Below are 8,881 nucleotides of genomic sequence, written 5' to 3'. Positions count from 1 at the left end.
TGTCCCTAGATATGAAGTGAGTCTCTTGTAGGCAGCGTATATATGGGTCTTGGTTTTCTATCTATTCAGCCACTCAGTGTGGGTTTTTTACTAATTAATGTTTTATTTTGGGTAAATTTAGATAAGTTGCAAAAATAGTACAGAGCTCCTGAACATCTTTTATCCAGTCTCCCCTAATGTTGCCATCCCAGATATCCATGGAATATTTGTCAAAATTTTAAAAAATGAACATTGGTATATAACTATTAACTAAATGACAGACTATATTCAGATTTTACCAGTTTTTCTACTAATGTCCTTTTTCTGTTCCAGGATCCAACACAGGAAAGTACATTGCATTTAATCATCATGTCTTCTTCATTTCCTAGTTTCTCAGCTTTTTCTTGTTTATCATGATCTTGACAGTTTTAAAGAACACTGTTCAAGTATTTTGTAGAATTCCCCTCAGTTTGGTTTGTCTGCTCTTTTCTCATGATTAGACAGAGGGTCTGGGTTAATGCAGAAAAGATAGCAGAGGTGAAGTACCCTTCCCATCACATGATATCAGAGGGTGTCTGTCAGGTTTCCCCACTGTAATGTTACTGTTTTGTCTCCTTCCATACGTTATTCTTTGGGCATGAGTCCAAGTCCCTCCTACATTCAAGGGGAGTGAACTCATGCTCAAAACTCTCATTTTACAAAGTTATAATTCAATAAACTTATTTTCTAACTCAATTTGTGAGTAATATTGGATTATAATACAGTACTTGTTTTCTTACCCAAATTGTCCCAGTTTGACCACAGAGATCTCTTTCAGGTTGGGTCTTGTGTCCTTTTGGCATCACCCAGCTCTTTCCATCCCACTTTTATTTTCAGGGAGTGCTTTCTTAATTTCTGGCCCTACAAGATGTTCAAGGTTCCTGTTGTATTTTCCCTGACCAGCCCTATGATCAGCCATTTCTCCTAGGAACCACACTCAGTGTGTTTTCGATTGGAGCATTTGGTCCATTCACATTTAAACTAGTTATTGACAGGTATGTACTTATTCTCATATTGTTAATTGTTTTCAGCTTGCTTTTGTAGTTCATTTTTGTACATTTCTTCTTCTTTTGCTATCTTTCCTTATGATTTGACTACTATCTTTAGTGTTATGTTTGTATTTGTGTGTGTGTGTATCCTTTATAGACATTTGGTTTGGTTACCATGAGGTTTATTTATAGCTTTCTAGAAAATATTTAATTATATATAATTGATATATATATTTATAGCTATATGTTTATATTTAATACACATATACTTTATATACAAAATATATAAATTATATATTTATATAAATATATTTATATACATAAATATATATGAATATATATTTATATACTTAATTTAAATATATAGTTATATAATGTATATTTATATATATTTATATAATGCATATAAATATATATTTATATAATATATAATTATAAGTATATAAGTTATATATAATAATATATATTATATCTTTATAAATATTTATGTATATTATAAATATATTAAATATAATATGTAATTAAACATAATTACATATAATTAAAAATGCTTATCATATATGATTAAATATAACATATATTTATAAATATAATTTATATAATATAATTAATATATTACATATGATTATTTATAGTATAATTATATATAATTATATTACACTTATATAATTATAATTTTAAAATATATAATCATATAATTACATATTATATATTATAAAATTAAATATATTTATTATAACTAAACATATATAATAATAAATATATAATATATAATAATAGAGTAAATATAGTAAATATAAATATTAAATATGTTTATATATATTATTATATATAAATTATATATTTATAGAAATATAAATAATATATAAATATATTTTATATATTATATATAAAAATATATAAATTATATTTATATAAATATGTTATATATTAAATATTTTATATATTTATATAAATAAAAAATATATAAACATTTAAAAATTAAATATAAATTTATATTTAAATTATAAATGTAATAAAATTCAATAAATAAACATAAATAAACATAAATAAAATATAATTTTAATAATATTAAATATTATAATTTATAATTAATTATTATAAATAGTTGATTATGCTACATATTCAATTATAATAAATAATTTATAAGTAAATATTTTAAATATAAATTAGAAATATATTTAAATATTTTAATATTATATTCATATATTTAATATTTATATAAATATATTTATTTTAATGGATAATATATGGTATATTAATAATTTTAATACATTAACAATATATTAATTTATATATTACTATATTGAATAATTTATATATTAATATAAATATGTAATATATATTTATACATAAATTATATATTTTTGCATTAGATGTAATTATATATAATTACATATAATATCTTATATAATATATAATATAATAATATATAATTTATATATATGTTGATGATCTCTTAAGTTTGAATCCATTCTAACATTTTTATTCTCCTCCATATTTACATATTTTGTTTTTGACATCATCTTTTACATCTTTTTGTTTTGTGTATACCTTTACTACTTATTGTGGATATAGATGATTTTACTACCATTGTCTTCTAAGCTTAATTAAAGTGGGCCATGTCCCATTGCAGCTGGCTGAAAGCCTGGGGGTTCCTGGGGCTGATTCCAACCTGCTCGTGGGTGGTGCCGTATCACAGGGTGGCTTGTCTGGGTAGGGAGTGTTGGGGAAGCATGGACTGGTGCTAGCCCATTGGCATGTGGGGTTGGTTCCCCATGCAGCTGGCTGCTTTGCCTCGGGGTTCCCAGGACTAATACCAAACAGCTAGTAGGTGGGTGTGCTTCAGGCACAAATAGGGTAGAGGGCAGACTCCAAAGTGACACTTGCCAGCACCAGAGTCCTCGTGGTAGCATGAACTCCCCAAAACAGCTGTCACCAGTGTCTGTGTTTCCAGGGTGAGTTCCAGTTTCCTTCTGTTTCTCTGGGAGGCTCTCCAAGATCAGCACATGGGTCAGACACAGGATCCTTTCAAATTAGTGTTACTGTGTTGGGACCTGGAGTGTGTGAGAATTGTTTTTACCCTTTAAGAGTGGAGTCACTATTTCCTACAGCCCTCTGGGTCTCTTGTACTCAAGTCCCATTGGCCTTCAAAGACAGACATTCCAGGGCCTCATCTTCCCATGCAGGACCCCTGAACTGGGGAGCCCACTGTGGGACTCAGACCCCTCACTCCTCAGGAAGAACCTCTGCAATTGTAATTATCCTCCCATTGTGGTTCACCTGGGGATGTGGGTCTTGACTACACTGCAGCTCCACACCTTGTATCTGGCTCACTGTGGCTCTTTTTTTATATCTTTAGTTCTGGAAAATCTTTTCTGCTGGTCTTCAGGTTGTTCTCTTAGACAGTTGCTTGGTAAATAGTTGTAATTTTGAAGTGCCTGTGGGAGGAGGTGAGCTCAGGGTCTTCCTACTCCTCCATCATTGCCACTCCCCACCTCCCAGCTTTTAAACTCTTAACATCTAAAGTTATTCTGTTTTTTCCTCACATATAACTAGCATGATTTTTTATTATCCTTATAACACTAATCCTTTTACCTTTTAGATCTCATCTCTTTATGTCTATACTCCCAGTTTCCATTTCTCCCCATTATCACTACCTTTTTAAAATTCTACAATCCAGTAATTTAGGAAGTTTCTGAAGCTTATGAAACAGGCCATACTCTCTGCCTTCTATGCCAAAGTGTGTGCAAGAGTGATTTTTCTACCCTTTGACTTGCTAACTCTTGTTCATGTTCCCAAGTTTATTTCAGACAATATCTCCTAGAATCTTTTCCTCTGAGCTGCTTATTCTAGGTATGATGTCCTTTTGCAGAACTAAACATTGTTTTAGGTTTACATTTTATTAGACTACAGTGTCATGCTTATTTTGTCTCTTTCCTTCCATTGTAAGATCTTTCGACAGAGGACCTCACCCCTTTCATCTTTGTATCCTGGATACCTACTTAGCATGCTGTTTGGCAAATGGTAGGTATGTAAATAAAATTAAGGGAAAATTGGCCTTAATAAACTGAGGAAATCAATTGGAAGCAGTTTAATGGATTAATAATTTGTTCAGCAAGAAGAGATTGAAGACTGATAGGTACAGAAGCACATTATCTCTTGTGAAAAATCTTTCTGTGATTATTTTGACCTTAGCTCTTAATTCGTATCTCACTGATTGGACTTAATATTTTTAATTGTGCTATGTTTGCACTTCATTCTCAGTTCTTTCAACAAGGATTCTAGTATTTGTAACTTAATTTCTTGAGATATATAGAGCCAGAGGACCTAAAAGTTAAGAAAGGGAACCACCTGTGGCCAGAAACACTTGAGGATGAACATTTTTTTTTTGCAGAAATCTTATAAACTTCAAACAAAGTATTTGCTTATTCTCATCACTTAATCCTTTTTATTCTTAAAGGAATGTCAACTAAGGTATCCAAAAGTGGGAACTCTGTGGGGACTTGCCAACAGGGTGTTGCCTCAAACTTAGAAAATCAAGAACTTTTACCTTGGAAAATCACAAGGCAAGTACATTACCATCGTTCTTTTGTGAGTGACAGCCAAAATTCTAAAGGAAGCAGAGGTCATTTTCTGACCCAAGAAAACCTCAGGGATAAAGTACCATGAAGGAAAAACCCTTCCATGGTACTTGATTCAAAGAAGTTCAAGGTTCATCTTGCATCTAACATAGAACAAACCTCTCCATTGTTTGACATAATAGGCCCAAGTAGCCATGTAGGTGAGCCTTTGGACCAACACCCCTGTGTGTGGTGAGTGTAAGACCACTTACCCTTGGAAAACACAGTTTGTCATTTGTACGTATAAGAAGACCCTTGCAAAAGTGAAAAGGGGTACCAAACACTTCCTTAAGAAAAGTTCAGATTTTGAAAGAAATGAGAAAACCCACATAGTTGAGGCACAGTGTTAAAGTATTCAGTGTGGTAACGCCTTCGGTTTGAGTTTATATCAACAGAATGATCACATAGAAAACATGAGAGAGAAATCTCATAGATGTAATGACTGTGGAAAAGACTTCAGTGGAAGATCAAAACTAAATCTACATAACATGACCCACACAGGAGAGAAAACTTATATTATGTGTGTGGTAAGGGATGCAGTGATTGTACACATCTTCACGTTCATCAGAGAATCCATACAGGAGGAAAGCCCTATAAATGTAATGAGTGTGGTGAGGACTTCACTACAAGTTCAGATCTAGGCACACAGGAGAGAGGCCATATAGTGTGATGAGTGTGGCAAAGGCTTCATTGCAAGTTCAAAACCCCTCATTCACCTGAGAGTCCATGCAGGACAGAAACCATATAAATGTCAACAGTGTGGTAAGAGCTTCCCTGGAGGCTCATATCTGTGTAGGCTCAGATCTGTGTATCCATCAAAAAGAGCACACAGGACAGAGACCTTACTAATGCAGCGCTTGTGGAAAGGACTTTAGTAGGGGTTCTGAACTCCACATTCATCAGAGAATCTGTATGGGAGAGAAGCCCTATAAATGTAAACAGCATGGTAAAGATTTCAGTAGGAGCACCCCAAATTTCATATTCACCAGAGAGTCCACATGAGGGGAGTGTGATAAAGGCTTCAGTCTCAACACAGACCTTTGTGCTCATCAGAGTCCACACCACAGAGAGACCATTTAAATCTGAATAGTGTGGTAAAGGCTTTTAGCCTTAGCATATATCTCAGAGTCCATCAGAGAGTCACACTGTGGGGAGAGCCTACAAACATAATAAATATGGGGAGGGTTTCACTCAGATCTCAAAACTTGATATTCATCAGAGAATCCACAGGAAAGAAAAACTACACAGAATATGAGTCTAATTTTAACTTAAGTCAGAAGAGAAATCTTAGGTATATCAGAGTACACATTGATCCAGAAGGAAAACTGTAATCAATGCAATGACGACATTAGAGTGCATGTTTCAAATATGAGAAGAACCATGGAATTAAAATCTGAATTAGTGAGAAAACTGTAAGAAATATTTTGGGCAGAGTTCAAAACTTAACACACAGGGTTAGTTGTATCTAGGAAATAAATTCTGAAAATACTCTAAATGAAATATATGTATACATATCCACACATATGTATCCGTGTACACACACAGACATCCATGTGTGTGAGAGATCTAGAGTGAGGACTTAGATTTTAAGTTTTGTATTTGTCAAAATTACATAATTTGTAACACTCTTATACCGTTTATATAAATTTATAAATAATAACAGAAAGCAGATCAGTGATTAACTGGAGTTAAGGAATGGGACAAGCATGAGTAAAAGGAAGGGATTATTAAGATGCACAAGATAATTTTTTGGAGTGATTGAAATACTTATTACAATGATTGTGGTGATTATTTCATATATATATACACACACATATATATATATGCCATTATCAAATTGTATACTTTATGTGTAGTTTATTGTATTTCTATTATATTTCAATAAAACTATTTAAAAATCAAATATAAGTGGTTTAATCAATAACTATAGAAACCCTTTTTTCAAGTGTCCTTTATGAAACCATCAAGTGTATGTTGATTGTGGGTATCTGTGTCTCTTTTATCTTAAAGTTTTTCATTTCTCTTTTCAGTACAACATTGCTCACTTAAAATCTCTTTATTACATGTATTTAAAATAGACACTGTCTCCAGCCTCTGAATATTAGAAATATTATGCTCAATTGTACTAGATTATTGCATCAATTTCTTAACCATTTTTTATATGTTCCTTTGCTTTTGTTCATATGTATTGGGAGGAGAAATGATAAGGAAGCTGAGACCTCCTAAGCGGAGAATTCTATCAGATTTCAAAGAACTTGAATAGAGTTCTTGATAAAGAGCAATATAGAAAATATAGCTTGATAACAAGTAAAGCAACACTGCCACCCCTGGACTAGATGAAATAGTTATCACCTTAATTTCCCTTTTGTCATGCCTTCTCATGAATCTTGAATTTATTAAAAATATTTCTCATGGGCTGATATAATGTCTGTGAAATACAACTAAAAATTCTAATTCTTCTTTGAAATTTTTTAAAAAAATTATTATTGCATTCCAAAGCTTGATAACTTTACCACTGTAATATTCTGCTTTTGAATAACTTGTGGGCCTGCCCATGGTATCCCCAAATTTTAGTTAACTATCTTTAAAAATGTATGTGAATACACATGTAGCAAATATTCTGTTTTACTTATTTAGAAATTCTACACTGTTTTAAAACGTCACTCCATCTCATGGGTGTATTATTAAAGGATTAGAAATGCCTTTCTACACCTGCAACTAACAAAACATTGTAAATCAACTATACTCCAATATAAAATAAAAATTTTAAAAAAGAAATGCCTTTCTAAATATGTTTCATCCAAGGTTGAGTTAGACTCCATAGTATTTTTGAGTACTTTAGGATTTAGTAATTTTAATAAAAACTTTTATAGATATTGTGCTTCCATTTTGTCCATGTTCACTGACATGATACTTTCCCATCTCTCACAGTTCATCACATTTCTCTTAAAAACCCTAATTATCTAACAATGATTGTTCACCAATATCTACACACTTTGTAACTATATTTTTGAGGTATCATTTTACAAGTAATGCAATCACGTTTCAACAATCCTAGAGAATGGGAACACTCCCATCTCCCTACCCTTCTTTGATGTATTCATTTATTCATTCTGTAAATAGTTTACTGCCTTTTATATACCAGAAACCCTTCAAGAAATACAGTGATGAAACTAGACAGGTAAAGTCACTAACTAGATGGAGCATAACAGAGGAGTTCTCTTTGATAGAGTGGCCTGGAAAGTGCTTTTTCAGGAGGTAATTGAGCACAGACCTCAATTAAGCAAGTGAAGGAACTAAGGGAAGATCTAGGACAAGAACATGTTGGGAGTTAGAACAGTAAACACAAAGGCTTAAGGCAGAAACAGTGTGTGTACTGATGGAGCCAATAGAAGGCCAGAGTATCTAAATCAGAGTGAGCAGAGCAGGAGGAAATGAGTGTCAAAGTGCACAAACACCAGATCAAATCCATTCCTGGCAGGTATTTTGTATTTTATTTCATGGAGACCATGGGGGCTTTTAGGGAATTGTCATACGATCTGAGATTTACAGCCATTGATCACTTTAAGGGCCATATGAAGAATAGACTGTGAGGAGGCAAGGGCAGAAGTAATAAGAACAGTTCAGAAGCTTCTCTAATTATTCCATGCAATTATGATGGTAATTATGTCTTGGGTTAAGATGTGGGTGCTAGAGACATTGAAAATTGGTGAGATTTTGGATGTATATTGAAGTTGGAACAAATAGGATTTGCTCATGGTTTGGCATGGTGGGGTAAGGGAAAGTGAAAAGATGGGCAATGTTGAAGTGTTTCTGTACCATCAACTGGATTCTGAAATAAATTTAGATAGGTAAGAGAGGCAGGTTAGTGGAAATAAATTGAGGGAATCAAGAATCTGTTTTCAGACATGTTAAGTATAAAATTCCAATTAGTCATCTAAGTGGAAATCTTTCACCCCAGTGGGAAATTCAACAAAGGAACTCAGGGAAGGAAAGATAAATTTAGGACGTGTTCTGCTCCCGTGCATGCTATCTAGAGCCTCATGACTGGGCAAGATTACTTATACCGTGAATGTGGATAACAGAAAGATTAACAGGAGCTGAGAATTTGTGTTTTCTCTCGTGAAGAGGTCAGGTGAAAGAGGAGTGATAGAGCCAGCAAAGGAGACTGAGAAGGGAGGTAGAAGTAAAACTGGAAGAGTGCTGCATCCTCTCCAGTTCCTCTGTCCTCTTCCCTTCAAGTGAAGGATA

At 33.0% G+C, this 8,881-nt stretch overlaps 1 long non-coding RNA gene across 1 annotated transcript; it reads left to right on the top strand.

The window, feature by feature from the left end:
* Positions 1–693: 693 nt before the first annotated feature.
* LOC307183047 lies at positions 694–6,258 on the top strand. Its single transcript, XR_013827338.1, has 4 exons — positions 694–1,013; positions 3,811–3,863; positions 3,961–4,034; positions 4,471–6,258. It is a non-coding gene; the product is annotated as an uncharacterized lncRNA (long non-coding RNA).
* Positions 6,259–8,881: the final 2,623 nt, after the last annotated feature.

Source organism: Stenella coeruleoalba (genome assembly GCF_951394435.1).
Source record: "Stenella coeruleoalba genome assembly, chromosome: 2".
NCBI lineage: Eukaryota > Metazoa > Chordata > Mammalia > Artiodactyla > Delphinidae > Stenella > Stenella coeruleoalba.
The sequence above is the reverse complement of the archived record's forward strand: the minus strand, read 5'-3'. Positions and strand labels throughout refer to the sequence as shown.